The 12,102-nt window shown below is 42.0% G+C and overlaps 1 protein-coding gene across 43 annotated transcripts in view; it reads right to left on the reverse strand.

The window, feature by feature from the left end:
• RIMS2 (regulating synaptic membrane exocytosis 2) overlaps positions 1-12,102 on the reverse strand; it is a 348,259-nt gene that overhangs the window by 270,880 nt on the left and 65,277 nt on the right. The gene's annotated exons all lie outside the window — the stretch shown is intronic.

Consider the following 12,102-nt stretch of genomic DNA (forward strand, 5'->3'; position numbering starts at 1 on the left):
ACTGTGTGCACACGCAAGCAGCGGAGGGGGGGATTCTCTCTCTCTCCCTCCCCCCCAGCCCCTCCCCTTGCCCTGCTTTCCTACCTCCTCCGCCGCTCTGCCTGCAGTTGGGAGCCAGCGGTGGCGCCGCCGCCTCTCCTTTCCAAGCTGGAAAGCTCCAGCCGAAGTCCCGCGACACGCCCGTCACGATGCCCACAGCACGGCCATGGACGGAGAGGCTGGCTGGCGGGTGGCGAATCTGGGTCGCACCTCAGCACGTGGGTGGCAAGGCTTTGGATTGGCTGGCACCAATCAAAGCCCAGCTCCCTTACTCCGCAGGGCAGGGAGAAGCCAGGAGGAGGGAGGAGGTGCTGCTGCAGTGTCGGGGGGGGGGGGAATGGCACCCGAAGAAAATTGCAAAAAAATTGGTGCAGCCCGAACAATCACACCGATCCAAGCAGCGATTCCAGGTCTGTCCGCGGGCCGGATCCAGAGGGCAATTGGGCCTGATCCGGCCTGCGGACCTTAGTTTGCTGACCCATGACATATGTGAATGAGGCATGTGTAAATCAGACTAACACTTTACCAGTCTGGAATTCCAGAAAGTGTGACACTCTTAAAGAAGCAATAGGCCACAGTTATAATTGATATCAAATGCTATACTGGCTAAATAGTAAGGGTTGTTTACAATGTTAGTAATTTTTTAGAACAGAGCCATTGAAATCAATGGACATGACTAACTTAGCTTCATTAATTTCAATGGCTCTACTGTAAGCAGAACTTTGCTAGAAACAACCCTTAACATTTAAAACCCAACTTGATGTGTTATTTAAACCCTGGACAGCCACTTATCAGGACTGATGCCATTACGTAAATTCTGCACTGCAGATCCTGTATAGATCAGGGAGTTGAACTAGATGGCCTCCAAAGTTCCTTTCAATTCCTACTCTGTTATTTTATTATTCTATGTTCCTCACACAACACACTATTGCAAAAAAACACACACCCCATTTTGCCGCAATGATAATCCATAATAAATATTATTATTACTCAGACCACAACACAACCACTTTCTTATTATATTTACTCCATGGAGATAACAGGGAAAAAAGCCTTTATTCATTTATTTTTTATGTTACACACAAATCTACAGGAAAATTTCTCCTTTTCTATTCTTTCCCTAAGCCACTAGTCTGTGCTGTAGTACTTTCTTTAATAAAGCAGTGAGGATACGAAGCTGGACAAATGCCAGTTCTTTTATGCTCATTATTTGTCATACATCCATACTAATGCATTCAGCAATTCCTCTGTGCCCCACAAACAAGGGGAAACCTTAAAATAAAATTCAAAAAGCCGAGAAGCTCAAAATTGTTTTCACACTGAACCTAAGGCTCTTGAACTATGTCATAGTTCTTTTAATTATAGATCAGCCTTATCAGCCTCATCTGTAGTCACATGGAAGGATCATGCTACAAGGTGAAGCACAGGGAATGCTACAAAAAAATGGGTTCTACCACCAACTACTACAACAATGTGAGGTGGGTACACTGTCACCATCACTGAATCCTATCAATAGAACTTAATATGAGGTCACCATGCTGCTGTTTCTTAAAGCCCTTCTGACCCTTTCAAAATGCATACAAACAAGCGAGCCTTACAACAACATTTTGCAGTGTATCCCCCAATGGGGAAGTGTTTTTGCTGAGGATTCAGCCAGCCTAGAAACCTTGTAGCTCAGGACTCACTGGAATGGGAAACAGAATATTTCATCTTTCCCACCTAACTGACGCCTTCCCCTGATGTGTTATATATTGCTAGAGGCCTGCCAGTCCAAAGCCTGGGCATTTACTGTATTTTTCCATGTATAAATTGCCCCCATGTATAAGACGCCCCTTCTTTTAGGGACATCAAATTTAGAAAATGGGCATATGCACTATCTGTGTATAAGACGCCCCAAGATTTTTAGCCTTATTTAAAAGTAAAAAAACCTAGTCTTATACATGGAAAAGTACAGTAATAGCTATATAGCATTTGTTTTATAGCTTAGAGGTTCTATTTACGATCAAGTAGGATAGATAGATAGATGATAGATAGATAGATAGATAGATAGATAGATAGATAGATAGATAGACGGATAGATGATAGAGGAAGGAAGGAAGGAAGGAAGGAAGGAAGGAAGGAAACATCCCTTTATAGAGCAAGAAGCAGTTTTTTAACCTTATGGCATGCACACACCCACCCCTGCAAAATACTTACTATAAGCTAGGGTTGCCATATTTCCTTTTTTTAGGAAGACCCCAAAAGTAGTGATTGTAAACTTTTGGAGTTGTCGTCGTGGCTTTTTCCATCGCATAGCCATACATCTCGGTTTTCCCTGACATTTTGCTGATTCAGCAAAATTCTCCCTAGATGTAATTTTTACACCCAAAAACCAGGACTTGTCAGGAATTTTCCTGACGTATGGCAAGCCTATATAAGCAGTCTATGTATGTTTTGTTTTGCTTTCAACTGACACCCTAACATCTCTGTTGGAACTACTATCACAGAAAGTCTAGGTTCACACTTTCTGTCTTTCTTTTAGAGTTTAGAACATTTCCCCCTCTGCCTTAGGGTTGACAGCTTTTTTTGGCAAAGTTGATTAGCTTTTTTTGACAAAATCACAAAAATATGCCCTTTTAAAAACTATTTTTAAGGAAAATTGGCAAAAACGGCACTGCCAACATGGACTGCCATACATCCGTATTTTCCTGGGCATTTTTGCCAATTTCCGCCCGGACACTGCTGTTGACTGCAGTATTCCAGATATGTCTGGGAAATCCCAGATGTATTGCAACCCTGTCCTGTCTATATATCTGGGGTGAGGAACTGGCAGCCTACGGACTGCTTGTTGTCTGCAGCATTGTTCAGCTCACCAGATGTGGCCCGCCCACTCTTAATCATTGGGGCTGGAGCACCTGGGAGAAGAGGAAGTGAAAAGGAAGAAAGAAATTACAATAGACCATAAAAGACTCTAGAACACGAAGAGAGAAAGAAAGTGGGGGGAGCAGATCTGTCACAGAAAGGAGGAGGGGACCTGGGAGGACAGTGGAAGTATAAGGAAAGTATAAGGACAGCCACCTTGCAGTGAACCGTGGAGTAGGGGAGCCTAGATAGCAAGAAATATAGAGGAACATTGTGAACCTGGAGTAGGGAAGTGAATTAGATAATTCCTAGAGGTTTAGTGGGATTATTCTGATGGAAGCTATATGACTCACTACCTCTCACACACCTTTCCTCAAGAGCCAGTCAGACAGATTTCATCAGTATAATCCCACTAAACCTCTAGGAACTAGCCAATCTGGGTCCTCACCTCACCCCCTCCCTGCCCCCACTGCTGCCAGCACCAGCATCGCAACTGTACCCTCACCTGCAGCTTTGCCAGCACTGCCACCACAACACAGCAGCGGCGGTGAGGACAATGGGACTGTCTTGGTGGTGCAAGCTAATCCCTTGCAGGGCTGGTAGCAGCACAACAGAGGGGGTTGGATCCTGAAGCAAATGACTTCCCTTCACCTAACGGACAAGCCACCCCTATGCTACAGCTAACACCAAGATTCTGTTAAAAGTTTGTTCTGTGTTACCATTACTTTCTTGAATTCTTAAACTGATAAAATAGACAGAGCTTAATTAGGGTTGAGCAGCCTCTTTTCTGGAAATGATTACATTACCTTGTGATGGGGAGAATCTTTTAGGAACAGCATAATGGTTGTGAGAAGGAACGCGGGTGGCGCTGTGGGTTAAACCACAGAGCCTAGGACTTGCCGATCAGAAGGTCGGTGTATGCCAGCTCCCTCGGCCAATAAAGCGAGATGAGCGCTGCAACCCCAGAGTCGGTCACAACTGGACCTAATGGTCAGGGGTCCCTTTACCTTTACCTAATGGTTGTGAGAGAGGCTAGAACCAGAAATCAGTTGGGCCAGACTAAAAAGAAAAACCTCTGCTACCCCTTTCTCCAGATTGCTCTCCCCCTTTGCAACCCACATGAAATCAGGCTGAGGTCTACATGCAGTCCTTGGGCTGCAAGTTCCTCAGCCTTGCAGAAAAGCAACGTGGTGGGTTAATCTGAAATTAGGTACTACTTATAAGTTATTTTATTTGTTTGTTGTTGTTTTAAAAAAAACATTTATATACTGCATTCATGAGAATATCAGAGTGGTTTACAACAATAGTGCATAAAACCATGCAATAAAAACCTCCTTTGCAAAGCTGTGAAAGTGCTAACTAGGCTTTGGGAAGGAGGCCAGAGGAATCTAGGACCCTGTCAGAGCCCTCACACCTCCTTCCCAAAAGGCCAGAACCTCACTTACCAGGATTTGAAAAGGCAGCACAAGGACTGGGGGGGCGGGGAGACAAATGTTGCCATGGACCACAAACTTGAGGGCCATGTGCATTCATCGGGCCAGGTGATAGACCACCCTGATTCCAGTCTCATCCAGGAATACTTGCAATTTCTCCACAACCAAGTATACACCAAGTATACAGTCATTTGCCAATAAAGGGGTGCATAGTTATTATACTCCATTGAGTCTAGTCCAGGCTATTTGAGTCCAGGAAGGAGGTGTGAGGGCTCTGACAGGGTCCTAGATTCCTCTGGCCTCCTTCCCAAAGCCTAGTTAGCACTTTCACAGCTTTGCAAAGGAGGTTTTTATTGCCTTTTTAAGGGCAGCAGGTGCCACCATCACACAAATGTTTTTACCACACCTCTGACCTGCTCAGTCACCCCACCCCACCAATCTTAAATAAGCCAGTATATGCATGGGACTAATGAGCAGGTGGTCAGGCACATCATTGCAAGTATCCTATACCTAACATAAGACCACATTAACTGGACACGATCCCATAACACTGTGCTTGACATTGTGTTGGACTTTTCAGCCAGCCCTGTCACAATAGCAGCATCTAAGTCACTACAACAAGCACCTTTATTCTTGATGTCTTTAGACATCTGGTTACACTTAGTCACCAAGTGCTCCAGAGGTCTGCCCCCTTGGTCATAAGTAACCAACTTCCAGACCACACAGAACAACTCTGCTGGACATTTCCTAGAGGATGCAACGGAGGCAGTGAAGTAGGATCTCTTTGCTGCTCTCCCTGCCATGTGGTAGAATGTGTTATGAGCCTAAACATGAGCTTGGTCAGCTCCTGGGTAAGATTTACACCACTTACCCTCCAGCCCTCTCCTGGTCTGTTTCATCAGCTACTTAGTATACCAAGGAACAAAATGGACTGCACAGCACTGGAGAGGGCCTACAGAAATGATCATGTCAATGGCTCATAAGCATCACTATACCACAATGGAACTAGAACCACTACCTACTGGGGGGAAACTAGAGCACTCAGAAATCTATCATCTCTTGGGGTGAACCATCCTAACTGATCCCGCATCCTTGCAGGGGAGAATCATTTCAGCAAGTCCAAATCTCACCAGAACATGTCCTGACCATGACAATGGAGTAATATCCATCACCACCCTATTTCCAGACCACCCTCCTTCCCACATGGTGTGAAGACTAAACCAATGGTATGTCTTGTTCTGTGTGTTGAGCCGTTGACCATTTGAGACAGGCCCCTGGCTGCTATGGATGTACTGAACTCCCGTGTCAGATCTGCATCAACCTACAGTCATGTTACAAAGAAGAGCTTGGGCTTTTGGGTATCTGTATTTTAAAAAAATACATAGGTAAACTTGTGCCACACACTTTTATTGGTTGATTTTAAGTATTATTCATGGAAGAGACAAACCTAGGGGTTGCTTTAGTTGCAGTGTCACACAGTGAGATTTAAACTCTTCCTCCTAAAAATGGCAGCCTCAGTGTAGCAAGTAGGACAGAGGCAAGCAATGGATCACACAATTGAACTGAAGTAACTATGATAAATAACAGAATTCCACAAGAGGGAATGCTACTGGGCACCTCCACACTTCCCTTGAAGGGATTCCTAGTATTGAAACATGAGGTGAGAGCTGCTTTTATACTAATTCTCAAACTTCCATGAGTAGTGGGCTCATGGAATTGAGTTATATGAACTGCAACAGCATTACAGTCACACCTCAGGTTGAAGTAGCTTCAGGATAAGTATTTTCGGGTTGCTCGCTGCGGCGACCCGGAAGTAACGGAGCGCGTTACTTCCGGGTTTCGCCACTCGCGCATGCACAGACAGTCAAAATGACGTCATGTGCACACGCAGAAGTGGCGAATCACGACCCACACATGCGCAGACGCATGGATGCGGGTTGCGTTCGCTTCTGGATGTGAACGGGGCTCCGGAACGGATCCTGTTCACATCCAGAGGTACCACTGTATGATGTTTTGTACCATTTAATTTCACAAGTTAAATTCAGCTCCAAATGCAGGACATTTGATTGAGCCAATGGATTGAGAATCTTAAAAGGTTATTTTTTATTTCTAACACATGCAGCCAGAGGCATTGAATGTTATTTAGAAGATCTGGGACATAAACCCATAGGTCACAAATTTGCATATGCCAATTTATTTGCAGAGATGCAAATTTAGAAATTATTTTTTAAGGCTTCTATACTGCTTTTTATGGCAATTGCCACACAAAATGGTGCACAAGTCATGATAAAAATAAATAAATAAAGCAATAAAACCCATTATATTTAAACAAGAAAACTGACAAAAACTGATTACAAGAAATTATTGCTAGAATTCATTCACATCACAAAATGTAAGGCAAACCCATTAAGTTCCTATCCAAATAACAGCCAAATAACCCACCCTTGCTTAACCTATCCCCAAGCTGTGTGTCCTTGAACTGTGATGATGTCTATTCTTTGCCTGGATAGAAAGCTGTATTTGTATGCGTGCACAGTATGTAGTAATATCCAGCTTTTGCATGCTGGAATAAAGCTGACTGCACCAAAGTACAGTCATACCTCAGGTTGAAGTTGCTTCAGGTTGAGCATTTTCGGGTTGTGCTCCGCGGTGACCCGGAAGTAACAGAACACGTTACTTCCAGGTTTCGCTGCTCATGCCTTCACAGACACTCAAAATGACGTCACGCGCATGCACAGAAGCAGCAAATCACGACCCACGCTCACGCAGACGCAGGTTGCGTTCTCTTCAGGATGCGAACGGGGCTCCGGAACGGATCCTGTTCGCATCCAGAGGTACCACTGTAAAGAGAGACATTCACTGCTCCATCCACTTTTGTCTCTGGCCCACCCACTACTGGCATGTGGTTCCTGGAAGGCTGCTCATGAGGGAATGTAGGCCTTGGGCCCAAGGCACTATAATGAAAAGGAGAACCAACCATCCCTGAACTACAGCCACCAGTATTGACTATTATTCATTATCCCCAGATGAATGCAGATACCCTGATTCTCCCAGGAATGGTTGGTTCTCCTTTTCATTATATTCAGCCTATAATTTGCCCCCAAACATGTAAACAAATCAGTGTTGTTAATTTCCCAGCAAAAGCTTAGGCTAGAGCAGTGGTCCCAGCAAGGAAATGGGCTTGGGGATTAACTAAACACAGCTAAGTAGAACTAATGGGGCAATTATAATCCTCCAGTGCTCAGCAAGTACAAAATGGTTCTTTTCAAATTACAGATATGCCAGAATTGAGAAACATACCAAGAAAAAAGCACACCAAGAACTCAGGCCAATGTAAGTTTCAATAGTGGGGGTGGTCCCTACTCACAAGACAATAGTCAATAGTAACAAAAACTAATCCATTCAAAAGTATGTATTCTGACAAGAATTACAAACTCAAATAGTGGGACCACTCCCACTATTGAAACTTACATTGGCCTGAGTTCTTGGTGTGCTTTTTTCTTGGTATATTTAATAACAAGAACTCCAACTATTTAACTTAAGAATTGAGAATCATACACTATCATTCTGTAATGGGATAGTGAATGGGCATTTTGACCTGAGTTATTAGACTGCATCTCTTCAAGCTTTCCTAATGTTTAATCTTTTGCTATACTTACGCATTGCTGCTATTTGCTGACATAATCTGTTTTAAAAATTTTTTAATGATGTAGTAGTCCACTATACAGGTATAACATCTTTGAAAACCAGTAAAAGGACAAAACAGATATGCATGGTTATTCAGTAATAACTATGTTATAGATAAATTAACCTGACAGTTTACTTTTTTATTTCACAAACAAATATATTTCTGGATTCTGGTAGGTAGCTGTGTTGGTCTGACGCAGTAGATATGTGTGTGTGTGTGTGTGTGCGTGCGCGCGCGCACGCACGCACACACACACACATGCACATTTCTTCAGATATATCTGAAGGTGCTACTGGACAATTTTTTATTTTAAAAATATATATATTTCTAGTTCTTCTACCATAAGCAATCATACAAAACATGTAACAACTACATGATTTACACCCCACCGCAAATTCTAAGTCTCTGACAACTGAATCGTACAAGAAAAGGAATTGATTGAAACTATTTTACCCCTTTGCGGCAGAGAGAAACGAAATACAGGTATAATCTTTATGGAAAAGGAATACTTACACCACTTATCTACAAAATGCTAGTATATAGTATTATTTTTGCAACTTTATAGAAAACACTACATCTATGCAGAATATGTAGAAGAAACCAAAAGCTGACCAGACACCTAACTAGATCTTTGTTAATCAAATGATTCAGCAAATTAGCACCAGCAAATCCTTAATTAGTTTATTATTATTTCAGCTCAAGTTAAATGGAGACAAAATTGTGAAAGATAAAATTACACTAATATATGTTTAACAACGTTGGGGAAATGCAATTGTAAGTATACAGTAAGTAAATGCAGCTATTAAAGATATACTGTCACAAACAATTTCAGGTACCTCATTTTATTGTTTTTCTGGTCATCACCCTTATCTCCAAAGCTTTAATATTTAGACAGTCCTTTAAATAACTTGTACTGAGCAAATTACCTTACTAAATTATCATACTAACAATCTTCTACAAAAACCACAAATATTAACCCACACAGATTAAGTAACTGAATTTAACTACCTGAAATCCATTCTTCTCCGCTGATCCACTGGATCACAACTGTAGACATCTTTGTAATTTTAAAAATAGTGGATTTGTAATGATCCATTCCTGATATTTTGTAGCTTGTTAAAACACAATATGCATTCAAAGGGAAAAATAATGCTGTGCTGCAAACTTATTGTATCCAAAATCTTATCTATATCTGAGCGCAGAGTTACTTCTCTTAAACCTATGCTGTGGCACATCCAGTGTACATAATGGTAAAAGATACACTTGCCAGAAATTACCATTCAAAAGAAAGTAAAGCACTAAATTACTGTTTTAAAAGAGGGTGTAATCCCATTGTAAGCAAGGACAATTCCATGTAACTCCTGAAGTTTTCAATCATCTATTTGTTATAGATACAATCCACACAGAGCTCTGAGTAAGCAGCCAAGAACAAAAGAAAGTCTGGTTATACTTTCTACTTTACTCTCTTAATAGCAATGTCTTCATTATTTATATATATCGGCACTGGTTTCCAGCAGCTGAAGCCAAATCTATCTGGTTAAATATTCATTGTCTCCTGCTGTGCCATAATGTCCAACTGTACTCAAAAGAATCCTAGGTGTGCTGTTACACACCTGTGGCTAAAAGAAGGGATTTGCTTAGCTAAGTTTGATAAAAGGCCTATGTCTGAAACTTAACAGCACTTGATATGGTTTCTGAATGCCTCACCAGCTGGTCAATATAACATAACACTCAAAGACAATTTAACATTCTGGCTCTGCAGCTGAAAAGCTTTTTAGAGTACGTCTCAACTGATGTCATGATGGAGGGGCTTTACCTTAGCTCTGGAACATGTACTTTGCATATATAAGGTACCATGTTCAATCCCTGGCATCCAGTTAAGGAACTTATGTAACAGGGCTGAAAACATCACACCATGAATCCTAGAGAGCTACAGAATATCAGGGTTGGCACTACTAGGCTACAGGGACTATTAATCTAATTCCGCAGATGGCATTTCCTTCATGTTCATTACTTACCACTATATCAAAAAGTGTTTAAAGGATGGTTGATACATTTGTAGATTGGTATTTAAAGAAAAACTTTAACAACCTAATCAAGAGTTATTTCAATGACACAACACCACTCAGTATTAGGTTGTAGGATTTCAGCACTGCTATACATTCCTAGCTGTCATGCCATTCTGCTGGGGAGAGGGCATCTCTATTCAATCCTCTTGCATTCCAACCTCATGAAAATGCATGAGTGACATCTCCCCCTTTGATCCTTTTTTGGCAAAGGGGATTGAGCTGAAGCACTCTTTGGTGCCAAGATAGTTGAGGCCGAATTGGACTCCCCCCCAAAAAAATATGCTCCATGCACAATTCACTTTCTTCTCAAGATCCTTTGGGCGATAAAGAGCAATACCCCTTTCAACAAAAGCATAATGTAGGATGAGGAGGAATGGCTACGCATCTTTAGATCAATGTTATTCCTTCCTTCATAATCACTTTTAGGCCCTAACAAGTGAAGACTAGCATCAGTATAAGCAAAGTACTGTCCCATTTCCAGTCTTTCATTCTAGATAGGGAAGCAATCCACCAGAGCCAAATGATTCACCAAAAATCAGAGACCCATGTGCTGAAGGGCAAAATAATTGTCCATCCCCACAGACCAGCAAGATTCAGGAAATGCAAGCAGCTTGGAGGCTGGAGTACAGAGTACAGAGGATGCTGTACAGCAGCATCAGCAGCCTTCGTCAGCGATTAGAGGTCTAGTGCTGAACAGTCTGTCCAGATAGACACTGGAGTTTGAAACCAGAAAATGGGATAGAATTTTGGTTCCACCAGTTTCCTGAGAGCAACAAAAGGATTTTAAAATCAGCCTGGCCGACCCACACTTCTAGCACAATTATCCTGACGATTTTAAAAAGGATATCATCTCCTGAGTAAGAGCCAAACTCTGGGTGCTCTGTGCTTCCAAGCAAGTGTTGCACCTTCTCATATGCACTTTTATATTACTTGTGGAGTTGCTAAGATTGCCAAGGGCAAATGATCTAGAGCCTTCAGGATTTGGTGGGTGGAGGGTTTGGACCTGGAGTGTATTCTTAGTTAGATGTTGTGGTTTCCTTCTGGGAATATGATTCTTCCCAGAAATTGCTGGTGCCAGACTGGAATCTCCTTTTCTAAGAAGGTTTCACCCAGTTCTGGTTCTGGACATGGGCTGGCCCTGACATGCACATGTGCAAAACTTGCTCAGTGTGTTTAGAGGCATTTGGTGGGGACGACAGAGGCCTTTCTTCAGTGGTATGGATTGTCTACCATGGGGGTAGTGCCTCTCCCACCTGGTTATTTTAGCACTACTTTCCACTGCTCACACATGGACTCTGCACACATGCTCAACAGCAAACTTTGGAATCTCAAAGGAATGCATTCCCAAAAATTCAGAAGAATTGGGAAAATGACCATAATAAGGACTAGTTAGTAATTATCTCCCTGGTGTAAATTCACTTATTTAAGGAAGCTCCAAAAATGTACCCCATGGAACTGAAAAATCTGACTGAAATCATGTTAGAGCCATTATCAGCCATTCAGGGGGATTTTACAGTTCTTTCTTAAGTTTTCAAAAGCTGAATAGAGAATCCCTTGGAGAACTAATTTGAATTTATATTATATTTATTTTTAGAATTTATATCTTAGCTTTCCACAAACATTAGAAATATAATTTGAAACTGGTTGGGGGGGACTAGACAAAATTTCTCTAATCATCAAAGCAAATGTATTAAGAACAAGTGATGCCATACAAATTATAGGCTAATCCAAACCTCAGAAGCAGAATAATTTATATTAATGCTAATTTTGAGCGCAATCCTAGACTCCCAGTGTCAAAGGAAGATGTCTCATTTCTTGCTGCAATGATGGGAGGTGGTCAGTAACTCAAAGAATTTCAGGCAGCAAGGCTGAAAAAGATCTCTCTCTTCCAAAGATCTTGAAGAGCTACTGCCAGTCACAGCACTGGCCAAGAGAAACCAGTAACACAATAAGGGCAACTTTATACAAACAGTGTGTCAAGCAAGTGGTACATCATTTTAAATTCCACTTGGAAGCCAAAGCTATAGATAAA

The sequence above is a fragment of the Podarcis tiliguerta genome (genome assembly GCF_965153285.1).
Source record: "Podarcis tiliguerta genome assembly, chromosome: 7".
Classification (NCBI taxonomy): Eukaryota; Metazoa; Chordata; class Lepidosauria; order Squamata; family Lacertidae; genus Podarcis; species Podarcis tiliguerta.